The following is a 14,246-nucleotide window of genomic DNA, read 5'->3' on the forward strand; positions in this document are numbered from 1 at the left end:
AGTCTCTCGTTATCTTTAGTTTTTGCCATTGTAATTTCCATGTAGTTCTCTTTGTGCTGATAATCATTTTCTTTCTCAATCAAACAGAATAGGTTGATATTTATTATTGATGTTTTCAAAGAGTTTAGATTTTATTTATGATTTCTATTGCATTTTTGTCTTTCTATTTCCTTGAATTTATTTTTATAATGATTGACTCAATCTTTCCTTTTAGAGATTATTTTTTTGTTGTTTCATAATATTTAGTAAAATGAGCTTATTCTTTTTGGTATTCTATAATTAAAAACATTACAAAGGCATTTATAGATGAAAGCTTCCTTCTGTGTAAAACATCTACAGAAAGAATAGAATGTGATTTCATGTCTTCCTGCTTTAATTCCTTCATGGATGTTATATAAATTACCTTTTTCTTTCCTATTTGAGTCAAAGGAAAAATGTGCTTCCTAATTTCAAATTAGATAAGATTTGGTAACTTTTCATTATTTGTAAAATTACTAGAAAATAGACAATGTGGACTATAAGATACTAACAGTTTTAATATATTACATGATTTTTGGGTCAAGCAAGTAACTAATTTATATAAATACTTCAAAAAATTTTAAAATAAACCTCATTCCATAAGTGGGAAAATGTAAGATTATACAGTTAGTAAGTAATTTATGTTTATTAATTAACTCATTTCTCTGTCTTCTACAAGAACCTAAAACTAGTGTATGTGTAAAGCAAAAGAATCAGAAGTGAATATCCATAAATTTAATCAGTGCTTATTTTGACATGGTCCATTTATATTAGTGATTTTCTTTTTTTGAGAACATTTCTTTATTTCCTCAATCCTTTTACAAATAAAAGGGCATTTACTACTGAAAAATAGTAAAAAACATATCAATAAATAATAAAGTAAAAATCTTAAGATATATAGAAGGAAAAGGTTATTTAATGACACTGGAAACTACTTCTACTGCAATCTTAAATGAGACCAACAATAAGCATACACTACATTAAAAAAAAGTCTTTTATGAAAGAAGCGTATAGAAGTGTGTCACTCCATGTGAGGCATTGTTTTGAATAGAGTGAAGAGCACTAAATGGGCCTTACTATTGGGCTTAGAAAAGGGTTGCTTTGTTTAAAAGAAAAAAAAGGGGTATGACCACTAAGACAAAAAATGGAGTCAGAATCTCTGAGAGCCTCAGAGATAAGCTGTATGGCTAGGGGTATCCTCTTCTACATTTTGAACTTCCAGCATTTCTTTTTCTTTTATATTTGGATATGTCAGAACTATCCCTTGAGACATAAAACTTGGTGCCAACGGAAAATACTGAATATGAAATGCTGAATGAAGAAAACAAGAAATTCTTAGGCTAGGTAGATATAATTTCTGAAAGAACAAGATGTCTGATGAGGGTGAGTGGTTTTAGGCCTCAGTTTGATTTCATGGAAAACTAAAACGCAAAAGTATACCTGCTTGAGCAAGTTTCTTCAAATTGGACAAAATGCTAGAGAGCTAATTGTCTTGGTTCTTTTGTCTCTTTGTGAAGTTTTTTCAAACTGAAAGGGCGGGAGAAGAGAGAGAGAGAGAGAGAGCTAAGGACCGGGTCTGTTGACATAGCTGAAGCACTACTGCCATCATGCGGAAACAGTTTCAAAACATCCTAAGTTGTTATACTGTCCTAGTAAATTCTACTAGTCAAGGAATATCAGACCTATGAGAAGGTAGCACAGGCTTGGGCCCCCAGCTGGACCTCCTTGCTTTCTTTTCTAAAGCCTTCCAGGAGACCTGGATGTTGGGAGCACCTTGGCCTAGAATCTGCAGGGTGAGGGGGCCTGGAGCAAGCCAGGTACCACACCTGGTACCTCACTTGGTAAAGAATCTGCCTGCAATGCAGGAGACCTGGGTTCAGTCCCTGGGTCAGGAAGATCCCCTAGAGAAGAGACTGGCTACACACTCCAGTATTCTTGCCTGGAGAAGTCTATGGACAGCGGAGCCTGGTGGACTACAGTCCATGGGGTCACAGAGTCTGGACTGAACGACTAACACTTTCACTTTCACCAGGAAGTCAAGGTACAGAAAGTTGTAGGGTGGGGTTAGGCTTCCTTCCAAACTAGGCTGGACTAGTAGAACTCACACAAAGACTGATGTAAGCTTCTGTAGGCATCTGTCCCCTGTTCCTGCCCCTTGCAGGCAGAGTTAACACACTTTCATATGGTATCCCTATGCTACGGGGCTTCAGTTCCTTCGGCTAAAGTATTAGAGCATGATGGATAAGCCTATTCCAAGGGAAATTTAGCAGCATTTGGTTTGAATGTTCTGAGTCTCAAGTCAGAAAAAATTATAGAGCCCCATTGCCTGGAAACAAAGGGGGCAAATTAGAAGTAGAGGCTAATATGCCCAGTCTAACTTAGGCTAGCTAAAGAAAAAAGATCTACCCAAGAGGGAATCTTGATCTCCTCTCAAGTGTCACAAGAAGGGAAGACATAATACTCTTAAGACCTGAGACCACTAATCACATTATATTAATCAACACTCTGTTTTGGCTTCATAGCTATAGCTGGATGGAGATGAAGGTATTTCATAGGCCTGGCCTCTTGCGACACCTGAGATAATATCAAGACTCCATTAAGCATTTCATCTAGGCCTAATAATCAGCTACAAATCTACTGTAGCTGCCTTCTCCTTCCAGACCTAGCTAATACTTCTTGGTCTTCTTTTCCATTTGGTAACCTCACTAAGATGTGTAAGTCTATTCAGCTAGCCAATGCTACACAAGACTCCAGAACTGTTATCCTAAAGGAGATCAGTCCTGGGTGTTCACTGGAAGGACTGATGCTGAAGCTGAAACTCCAATACTTTGGCCACCTCATGTGAAGAGTTGACTCATTGGAAAAGACCCTGATGCTGCCAGGGATTGGGGGCAGGAGGAGAAGGGGACAACAGAGGATGAGATGGCTGGAATGGCATCACCGACTCGATGGGCATGGGTTTAGGTAGACTCTGGGAGTTGGTGATGGACAGGGAGGCCTGGCATGCTGCGATTCATGGGGTCGCAAAAAGTCGGACATGACTGAGTGACTGAACTGAACTGAACTGATGACATACCAGCATACCAGATACTGCTAAACTGCCCTCAGAACAAACTTAATCATCTTGCAGACGCTTCAGCCACAAGAGCCCCAGGCCTAGATGAAACTGAACAACTTCCCATGCCTAAAAAACAAGTCGACTAATAATTACAAGGTCAACAGAATCTGACTTATTTTTAACCTGTATTCCTATATGCCAAGAGTCCAAGATGGAACTTCCTTCTTTCCTGAATCCTCTTTGCACCTCAGTCTTAGAGAATGCAAGAAAACTAGAAAAAGTTGGAGGCTTCCACAAAGTGCTCCAGAACTGAGCCTATAGTTTGTTTCTCTAGTGCTTAAGAGTGGGAGAGCTGAAGTCTGATTATTCTGACTTTTAAATTGTCTGTATTATTAGCTATGTGACATTGGAAAAGGTTTGTAAAATTTCTGTGCTTCATTTCCTTATTTATTAAGTGGCAAGAATCACTCTACTCACCCAGAGGGATGCTGTGAAGAATCAATCTATGAATTCTTACCAAAAATCTTAGAATACTTACTGGTATGCTGTAAATACTCAATAATCATCAGCAACAGTTGTTGCCTAGAAATGCCCTAACGTTGTCTTTGATGGTCTGGAATGATCTTTTTTCTCCTAGGCCTGCCTCCTTGAGACTTACCCTGGGAAGCAGACTACTTAATCACTTGAAAAAATACCTGGGATGTAAAGCTGAGTGAAGAACAGAACTAGGTCAGGTAGAAATTCAGTTCTTGCAAAAGATGACTGATGGAGATACATAGTTTAGGTCTGTTTTGATTTCAGTGGAAACGAAAAGCAAGAGAACAACAGCATGAGCAAGTTTCCTGAATGGTCAGTCATGTTCCACTCTTTGTGACCACATGGACTGTAGCTGGCCAGACTCCTCTTGTCCGTGAAATTCTCCGGGCAAGAATACTGAAGTAGCTTGCTGTTTTCTATTCCAGGAAATCTTCCTAAACCAGGGATGGAACCTGTGACTCCTGTATCTCATGGATTGCTAGGCAGATTGTATACCATTGTGCCACCAGAGAAGCCAAGCAACTTTCTTAAAACCCTCCAAGATACAAGGCAGCCATGTTTCCTGGGGCCTTTGTCTCCCGGTGGTGTTTTTTTCAGACCGGTTGGGTGGAAGATGAGGGCTCAAGGACCTGGCCTGCCTACATATCTGGAGCACTACTGCCATCGTGAGGAAATTGTTTCAAAACACCAAAAACCCTTAGGATTTTCTTCCTTTGAGGCCAAAAGTTGTAGAAGAACACACATGTGCGGTCCTGGAAAAGGCTTGGACCCAAGCTGGGCCTCCCTGCCTTCTTCTCTATGGCCTTACAGGATTCTTGAACACTGGTGGAATCCTGGTGTCCAATGTGGAGAGTGAGGGACTAGAACTGAGCCAGCAGCTGCCTGGTCCAGGCAAGAAAGCCATGGGTAAGGCCTTGTTCTCCACCCAGTGCAGACAGGATTGGAGAAACCCTCTGAAAGACAAAGGCAGGCTCTTGTGGGCATCTGTCTCCTGTTCCTGCTCTTTGGAGAAAAGAGGTAGTAGGCTTTCAAGTGCTACCCAGGTATTAGGGGATGTGGATCTTTAATGGCAGCAGTGTCAGGACACCAAAGACAAGCCAGTTCCAGGTAGCATTATGACAGGAGCAGGTGTGCTTGCTAAGTACTCTGGTACATCCAGATGTTTACAGGCCCACCGCCTGGAGTTCACGGGCCTCAACAGAAGCGGAACCACCCAGACAAACTAAGAAGTGTTAAATGACCTTGTGTTATTTCTTCATATATGTCTGTGGTAGCAGGTACTTTCTGAAGAAGCATGATTCTTTGTAGAAAGGTAAAACCATGTGGCAAACATGATGTCACTGAAGATGGTGAAGTAGGCAATTCCAGTGATCCATCCCTCCATAAAAGTAACAAAAGAGCTGATAAAGTGTCAGGATCCAATTTTACAAAAGTCTAGAGCTAGTTGAAAATGTACGAAAAAACAACGGCTTGGTGAAGAAAGAGGTGACTACTTTGCAGTGAGAGAAGACTGTGGCATTTAAAATTCCCCACCTACCACCCCCTAAAAACCATACTGACTTAAAGATGGCTCTTGTCATCCTGGTGCGTGACGTGAGTTCCTGAGGAGGAAATATGGAGTTACTCTCAAAGAACTGTGGTTGTCAATTTTGACCTCTCTGGAGGCTCCCTGAAAGGTTGGTGCAAGAGCTTGTCTTTGTCTTGACTTCCTTGGAGTGTTTCCACCACTGGGCTGTCTTGAAGAAAGGCATTTACTAAAAAAAATTTAAAGGCACAAGAATTGACCAGAAAAGCCTGGAACAACAGACAATACGTAGGACAAGAAGTAGACAAATGGAGAAGCACAGAAAGGAGAAGGATGTGAAAGGAAATATGTGGGGGAAGAAGGAACTTTAAAAGTTCTTACATGTACTGGAGAAACTAGAAACCTGCAGACCTGTGCAGGGCTACACAATGATTCAGATGAGGCCTGAGACTCTACATATTCTTGTCTCTTTAGGCTCCTTGCAAGCTGGAAGTGAAGGGTAGGGTTGTGAGCAGTCTTTATAATCACTGAAAGAGTTCTCGAGACAAACCCAATTGCAAAGACTGGCAGCATTTTTCAGATGTTTAAAGAAAGTCTGTCACAACACTAAGTGATCACTAAGCTAACATAACATAGACGTGAGTGGCCACACATGACAAAGTACAGACTTTACAAAAATAATTGAGAAAAGTCACTAAACAAGAAAAAAGCAATACACAACAAGTGCCATCAACTAAACCTGTGTGTTGGAAATCTAATTTCCATGTTATTGCACCAGAAAATTCAAGATGTTCAGTTTTCACCACCACTTAAAAAATGAGACATCCAAAGTAACAGAGGTATGTCCATTTATAGGAAAAAGCAATAAACTAAAGTCGTCTAGAATGAAGGCTAGGCAATGGATGTACTAGAAAAGACTTTAAATAAACTCCCCTAAATATGAGGATATTTGGTGGACATCTTTACATATGAAAGGGATAAAAAAAACTAAATACAAATAACTGATGAAAACCAGAAAAACAATGTCACACTAAAGTTTATAATCAAACTTACAAGAACCAGGAAGCAAGAGTCTTGTAAGCATCAATACATATTAATATATACAAATTAGCCTCAATACAATTTGCAGTTGATTTGTCTTCTGAAACCTTTAAAATTCCTAGAAATTAAATTAAAATTCCTAGAAAAGAAAACAAATGAAGTTTGTTACTAAAAGACCTAGCATAACAGAAATGTAAAAGGAAGTCCTCCAAGGTGAAATGAAGACACTAATCAATAACTTGAAGTCATATGAAGAAATAAAGAACAAAGATAAAGGTAACTCTATAGATATATATAAATGTCAGAATAATAATAATAATATACATATATGCACGTATATGTATGTGTTTGTGTGTGTGTGTGTGTGTGAGTTTAGTTACTAAGTCCTATCCAACACTTATGCAACCCTAAGGACTGCCAGGCGCGTCTGTCTATGGGATTTTCCAGAGAAGAACACTGGAGTGGGCATACAATTCCTTCTCCAGGGGATCTTCCCAACCCAGGGTTTGAACCCGTGTTTCCTGCATTGGCATAAGGATTCTTTACCACTGAGCCACTACGGAAGTCATATATATTTGCTTGCAGGATCTTAGTGTACATGTCAGACCAGGGATTGAATCCCAGCCACAGTAGTGAGAGCACTAACTCCTAACCACTGGTCTACTAGGGAACTCCTTATTTTTGGTTTCTAATCTTTTATTTTCCTTTGGAATTTAAAAGGTAAGACAAGTACACAAGGTATAAGTATAAATCTATGTTAATGGGAATGCAGTGTTTGAACATATAACTTGTGAAAATAACAAAGATTTTGAAGCCGCAAAGGACAAAAGTAGTTATTTAATTATGCAGTTTATGGTAATTATACATAGTTAATGAAAAAAGGACTTAAATCTGGAAAAGAGAAGATGCCTGATGAGGCTGAGTCACTGAGATCACAATTTGATATTCAATGGAAACCATAAATTAAATGAAAAGACTAGGAGCCGGTTTCCTCAAACCAGCCATATTTCCTAAGGCCTTTGAATGTTCAGTGTTTTTTCAGACTGGAAGGGCGGGAGACCAATCCTTGGAGCAGGGCTCCTTGGTTGTTCTGGGACAGTACTGCCATCATGCGGAAACAGTTCGGTCGGGCCCACGCTGTGAGCTGCTCTTCCTTGCAAGGCCTAGCAGGGGAGGCGGGTCAGAGCGACGCAGAACCAACAGAACCTGAACTCAAGCCTGGCCTCCCTCCCTTTTTCTCTGTGATCTGGCAGGATCAGCGGACAGTCAGGTTCTGGGCTTAGCCTCTGATCACGGAGGGCCCAGCGCCCGGAGCCCTCCAGCTGCTGCCAGGAAGTCCAGTCACAGGAAGGAGGGAGGCGGGGCCTCAGTTGCCAAAGTGTGGGCTGGACTTAGAGCCGAGCCAGGAGAACGGGGGCGTTTGTCTTGAGAATCTGCCCTTTGGGGTTCAGGCCTCCTGGTCACCCCTGTGTTGTGGGGTCTGGGCCCATTGTGACAGGGGCAACAGAGCGCAAGGGACTGGCCAGTGCCAAGTACCCTAAAGAGCCGGCGTCACTGATGGAGTTGAGGGGGACCAAAGGTCTCAAGTAGCATGGCTTGGGGCAAGAAGGGCCTGAATGGAAAGAATGGGCATCCACCGCCTTGGAGGTGTGAGCCGGGACATCTAGGAGACTGCAGTTGCTCAAGGGAATGAAAATCAGGAATGTACTGGAAGCGGCTGGCTGGCTCCTGGGTCCTGGCCCCTCACGGGTCAGACAAGCCCACAGACTGACCGTCCCTGCTCCTGCCAGACCACAGAGGAAAAGGTAGAGAGGCCAGGCTCGAGTTCGGGTTCTGTTTTCTCTTCCATTGGCCGGACCAGGTCCTCAAGGAGGAACAGCTCACAGCTTGAGCCCGATCAAACTGTGACCGCAGGATGGCAGTATGGTCTCAGAACAGACAAGGAGCCCTGCTCCAAGCATTCTTCTCCCGCCCTTCGAGTCTGAAAAAACGCCATGAACAAAGATATAAGAAAATGTGGCTGCCTGGTATTTGTTTGATGAAACCTGCTCATACTTTTGCATTTGATTTTTGGTTTCCGTTAGATATCAAACTGAGACGTAAGTCATCCATCTTCATTAGGCATCTTCTCTTTTCCAGATTTCTTTTTCGACTTGACCAAGGCTTCCCACATTCTCTCAGCCTTTCATCTCCAGCACTTTTTCATGCTATCAAATTGTTTCGTGGTGTCAAGGAGCAAACCTCAGGAATCCATGCCTAAGGAAGGAAAAAAAAATTATACCTAAGGACTAGGTCAATCTAGGCAACAGCCCACGTGATGGTCATTATCCTATCTCATTTTCCAAATTTCCTGGGGTCTTCATATGTTAGCCCTTGTGTGTTGTGTTGGAGCAGCCATTTGGTGGAGCCCTAGGAGGAAGGACCAGAGACCTCACATGACTGAATGCAGGCAATCTCCTACTTATAATCATACATTCTTACATGACTATAAATTCCAATCACATGTGACACATGACTTTGTCTCATGTTATCATATAACATTGGAAAAAACAGGTACTTTCAGTATCATTTAATGGCCTTCAACTTTACTCTGTATGTTTGTCACTTTTTCTTTTACTTGAAGATCAGTCTTAAAATAGTATCTTCTCGTCACTAAGACACAGAGCTTGTTTTTACCTTTGCACAAAGTCTTTAGCAGGACCTTTAATCATTTACCCATACCCATATCAATAGATCTTTCAGAGTGCTCGAATTTTCTTATATTTTATTCTAGAACATGTTCAGAAAATTACAAAGTCAAAAAAATACCTTAGGACCTTCAATATGAGAAGAATTAGCCACATTCAAAATGTCTTTGCTATGCATCATCATCCTTTCCTTACATATGTAAGATATGTACTTTTATAAAATACTGTTCAAATTCCCCAATACACTGATTATTAAAACAAGTTCTTATCTAGCTAGAATGCTTTTCAAATATCATTAAGAAATCTTTGGAATACTGACATGTTTAAAATATTGCCATTATTACAATTTGAGGTAAAGTTCATGTAACATAAAATTAATTATTTTCATATGTATAATTCAGTGACATTTAATACACTTGGAATGTTGGGCCAAGTATTATCTTCTCTCTATCCCCAATTCATTTTCATTACCCCAAAAGAAACCCTAGATCCATGAACTGGTTTTTCTCCATCACCCAATTTGTCCAGTCCTTGGCAAATACTAATCTGCTTTTGCCTCTGTTGGATTTACCTACTCTAGCTATATCATATAAATGGAACCATGCATAATGTGGCATTTCCTGTCTCTCCTTTACCACTTGGCAGAATGATTTCAAGGTGCGTCAATGTCATAACATACATCAGTGCTTCATTTCTTTTTATGGTGGAATAATATCCATTTTACCTATCCAGAGGAATGGAGAAAAACTATTTTGTGGGTCTAGGGTTTCAAGAAAATTAGAGATACCAAGGGAACATTTCATGCAAAGATGAGCACAATAAAGGACAGAAATGGTATGGACCTAACAGAAGCAGAAGATACTAAGAAGAGGTGGCAAGAATACACAGAAGAACTATACAAAAAAGATCTTCATAATCTAGATAACTAGGTTGGTGTGATTACTCAACTAGAGCCAGACATCCTGGAATGCGAAGTCAAGTGGCCCTTAGAAGCATCACTATAAACAAAGCTAGTGGAGGTGATGGAACTTCAGTTGAGCTATTTCAAATCCTAAAAGATGATGCTGTGAAAGTGCTGCACTCAATATGCCAGCAAATTTGGAAAACAGTAGTGGCCGCCAGACTGGAAAAGGTCAGTTTTCATTCCAATCCCAAAGAAAGGCAAGGCCAAAGAATGTTCAAACTACTGCACGACTGCACTCATCTCACACACTAGTAAAGTAATGCTCAAAATTCTCCAAGCCAGGCTTCAACAGTACGAATACGTAAACTAACAACTTCCAGACGTTCAAGCTGGGCTTAGAAAAGGCAGAGGAACCAGAGATCAAATTGCCAATATCCACTGGATCATCGAAAAAGCAAGAGAGTTCCAGAAGAAAATATCTACTTTTGCTTTATTGACTGTGCAAAAGCCTTTGACTGTGTGGATCACAACAAACTCTGGAAAATTCTAAAGGAGATGGGAATACCAGACCACCTGACCTTCCTCCTGAGAAATCTGTATGCAGGTCAAGAAGCAACAGTTAGAATTGGACATGGAGCAACAGACTGGTTCCAAACTGGGAGAGTAGGTCAAGGCTGTATATTGTCACCCTGCTTATTTAACTTATATGCAGAGTATAACATGCAAAATGCCAGGCTGGATGAAGCACAAGCTGGAATCAAGATTGCCGGGAGAAATATCAATAACCTCAGATACGCAGATGACACCACCCTTATGGCAGAAGAACGAAAGAGCCTCCTGATGAAAGTGAGAGAGGAGAGTGAAAAAGTCGGTTTAAAACTCAACATTCAGAAAACTAAGATCATGGCATCCAGTCCCATCACTTCATGGCAAATAGATGGGGAAACAATGGAAACAGTGACAGACTTTATTTTGGGGGGCTCCAAAATCACTGCAGATAGTGTCTGCAGCTATGAAATCACAAGACGCTTGCTTGTTGGAAGAAAAACTACAACCAGCCTAAATAGCATATTAAAAGCAGAGAGATTTCTTTAGTCCATCTAGTCAGAACTATGGTTTTTCCTGTAGTCATGAATGGATGTGAGAGTTGGACTATGAAGAAAGCTGAGCACCAAAGAATTGATGCTTTTAAACTGTGGTGTTGGAGAAGACTCTTGAGAGTCCCTTGGACTGCAAGGAGATCAAACTAGTCGATCCTAAAGGAAATCAGTCCTGAATATTCATTGGAAGGACTGATGTTGAAGATGAAACTCCAATACTTTGGCCACCTGATGCAAAGAGCTGACTCATTTGAAAAGACCCTGATGGTGGGAAAGATTGAAGGCAGGAGGAGAAAGGGACGACAGAGGATGAAATGGTTGGATGGCATCACCGACTCTATGGACAAGAGCTTGAGTAAGCTCTGGGAGTTGGAGATGGACAGGGAAGCCTGGCGTGCTGCAGTCCATGGGGTTGCAAAGAGTCAGACCTCACTGAGCGACTGAACTGAACTGAGGGCTTCATTTGGGGTAATGAAAATGATTAGGAGGTGAATAGTGATAATACTTGCACAGCATTTGGAATATCCTAAATGTTGCTGAATTATACCATTAAAATGGTTAATCTATATCACATCTTACTTATCAAATCATCAACTGATGGAAGTATTGCTTGTGTCCACCTTTCGGCTGTTGTGAATAGGCCGCTCTGAATATATCTATATACATGTATGTGTAAGTACTTGTCTTCATTCTTTTGGGTGTATCTTCCCAGGTGGCTCAGTGGTAAAGAAACTGCCTGTCAATGCAGGAGATGAAGGAGGTGCGATTTAGATCCCTGGGTAGGGAAGAGCCCCTGGAGACGAATCCTAATGGCAACCCACTCCAGTATTCTTACCTGAGAAGCTTGGAGGGCTACAATCCATGGGGTCACAAAAAGTTGGACATGACTAATTGACTGAGCAGGCACACATGCTTGGAGAAGAATTGTTGGGTCATATTTAATTTTGTTTTGCTGCAGGATAAATTCTAAAAGAACTCCAAATGACCTTCTCTTTTAACAGTTCACCTGCAACTCTTACTGTTCTGAAATGAAAGATCTTGCCTTCAGAAATAAAATTATGATAGTAAAATTCTTGAAGTAACTTTGTGCCATATGATAATTCTATGTTTAAATATTTGAAACATCACCAAACTGTTTTCCATAGAGCTGCACATTTTCAATTCCCACCCGCACTGCATGAATATTCTAATTTCTCCACATCCTCATCAATGCTTGTACTTTTCTTTCCTTTCTTACATTATACTGGCCATAAAGAAGTACCACTTGGTGGGTTTAATTTACAATTTTGTTTTGACTGCTATGTATCTTTTCATGGGTTTGCTGGCCATTTATGTATCTCCTTTATATGTATGCCGATGGATGATTCATGTTGATGTTTGGCAGAAACCAACACAATTCTGTAAAGCAATTATCTTCCAATTAAAAAATTTAAAATTTTTAAAAAGTGAAAGCGTTAATTGCTCACTCTGTCCGCCTCTTGCAACCCCATGGACTATAGCCCACCAGGTTCCTCTGTCCATGGGGATTTCCCAGGCAACAATACTAGAGTGGGTAGCCATTCCCTTCTCCAGAGGATCTTCCCGACCCAGGGATCGAACCCAGGTCTCCTGCATTGTAGGCAGATCTTTTACAGTCGAAGCCACCAGGGAAGCCCATGTATCGTGGAGAAACATATATTCAGGTCTCTTTCCTATTTTTTAAATTGGGTTGTCTTTTTGTTCATGAATTCTTTATATACTCTGGATACTAGAACTTTGGAAGATAAACAGTTTGCAAATATTTTCTCCCATTTTCAAGATTGCCCTTTCACTTTCTTGGTAGGGTCCTTTGATGCACAAAAGTTGTTACCATTACCAAATTCAAGGACATGAAGCTTGTCCTTATATTTTTCTCTACAAGTTTATACTTTCAACCTCTTATATTAAGAACTTAGACACATACTGAGTTTATTATTGTATATGGTGTGAAGTAGGTGTCTAAAGTCATTTTTTATTTCAGCACCATTTGTTAAGAGGCAACTCTCTGCCCTTTAATTTACCTACACAACTATTTCAAAAATCATTTGATCATAGGGTATGGGTTGATTCTCCACTCTCAATCTGATGTTCTAAGGGTCTATTTTTGTTTGTTATCACACTGATTTGATTATTGTAGCTTTCGGGCAAGTTTTGAAATATGGAAATCAGCCCCCCAGCTTGGTTTTTCACATTCAAGATTATTTTGGCTTCAATTCCATAGAAATTTTAGGATTAGCTTTTCCATTTCTGCAAAGAGTGTTGTTGGGATAATGACAGAGATTATAGTGAATTTGTAGATCCCTTGGGGTAGTACTACTGTCTTGACAATATTTAGCCTCCCAACCCATGAATAAATGATATCTTTGTATTTATTTAGATCATCCTTAATTGTCAGTAATTTTCAATGTACTAGGCTTCTATTTCCTTAGTTATATATTGTCTCAAGAATATTATTCATTTTAAAGCTATTGCAAATGGAATTGTTTTCACTTCATTTGCAGATTGTTCATTGCTAGTTTCTACAAATATGAGTGATTTCTGTGAGTTGCTTTTCTATAGTACTTGCTAAATTCATTAATCAGCATTTATATTGCTTTTGTGAATTTCTTAGAATTTTCATTAAGTGTAAGCATTTTATTTATGAAGACAGATAATTTTACTACTTCTTTTCTAATCTGGCTGCCTTTAATACATTTTTCTAGCCTGATTACCTTGGATAAAATGTTCAATAGAATTGACAAAAGTGGGCATTCTTCTCTTTTTCCGGATGTCAGGAGTAAAGAATTCAGAAATCTTGTTTGAATGAGTTATAAATGATATAAATAAACTTGTTTGTTAACAAACATAGTACTTGGAAATTTGAACATTATTTTATAAAAGTACATATCTTATGTATTTATGTACAGGGAAGGGATGATGATGATGTGTGGAAAGGACATTTTGAAAGTGGTTCATTTTTCTCATTGTAAATGACCTAAAATATATTTTGACATTATAATATCCTAAACATGTTTGGCTCAGATGGTAAAGAATCTGCCTGCAGTGCAGGAGACCCGGGTTCAAACCCTGGGTCGGGAAGATCCCCTGAGAAGGAAATGGCAACCCACTCCAGTTTTCTTGCCTGGAGAATTCCATGGACAGAGAAGTCTGGTGGGCTACAGTTCATGGGGTCGCAAAGAGTTGGACACAACTGAGCGACTAATACAACACACATGTTCTGGAATAAAATATAAGAAAACTCAGGCTTCCCTTGTGGCTTAGTGATAAAGGATCTGTCCGCCAATGCAGGAGACACAGGTTCAATCCCTGATCGTGAAAGATCCCACATGCCATGGGGCAACTAAGCCTGTGTACAATT

At 40.1% G+C, this 14,246-nt stretch overlaps 1 long non-coding RNA gene across 1 annotated transcript in view; it reads right to left on the reverse strand.

Annotated features, from left to right (window-relative positions):
* Positions 1-7,001: 7,001 nt before the first annotated feature.
* LOC133053043 (uncharacterized) overlaps positions 7,002-14,246 on the reverse strand; it is a 50,129-nt gene continuing 42,884 nt past the window's right edge. The window contains exon 2 of the long non-coding RNA XR_009692084.1: positions 7,002-8,435. This is a non-coding gene — a long non-coding RNA (uncharacterized LOC133053043). The remainder of the gene's footprint in view (positions 8,436-14,246) is intronic.

This window comes from Dama dama, chromosome X (assembly GCF_033118175.1).
Source record: "Dama dama isolate Ldn47 chromosome X, ASM3311817v1, whole genome shotgun sequence".
Taxonomy (NCBI): Eukaryota; Metazoa; Chordata; class Mammalia; order Artiodactyla; family Cervidae; genus Dama; species Dama dama.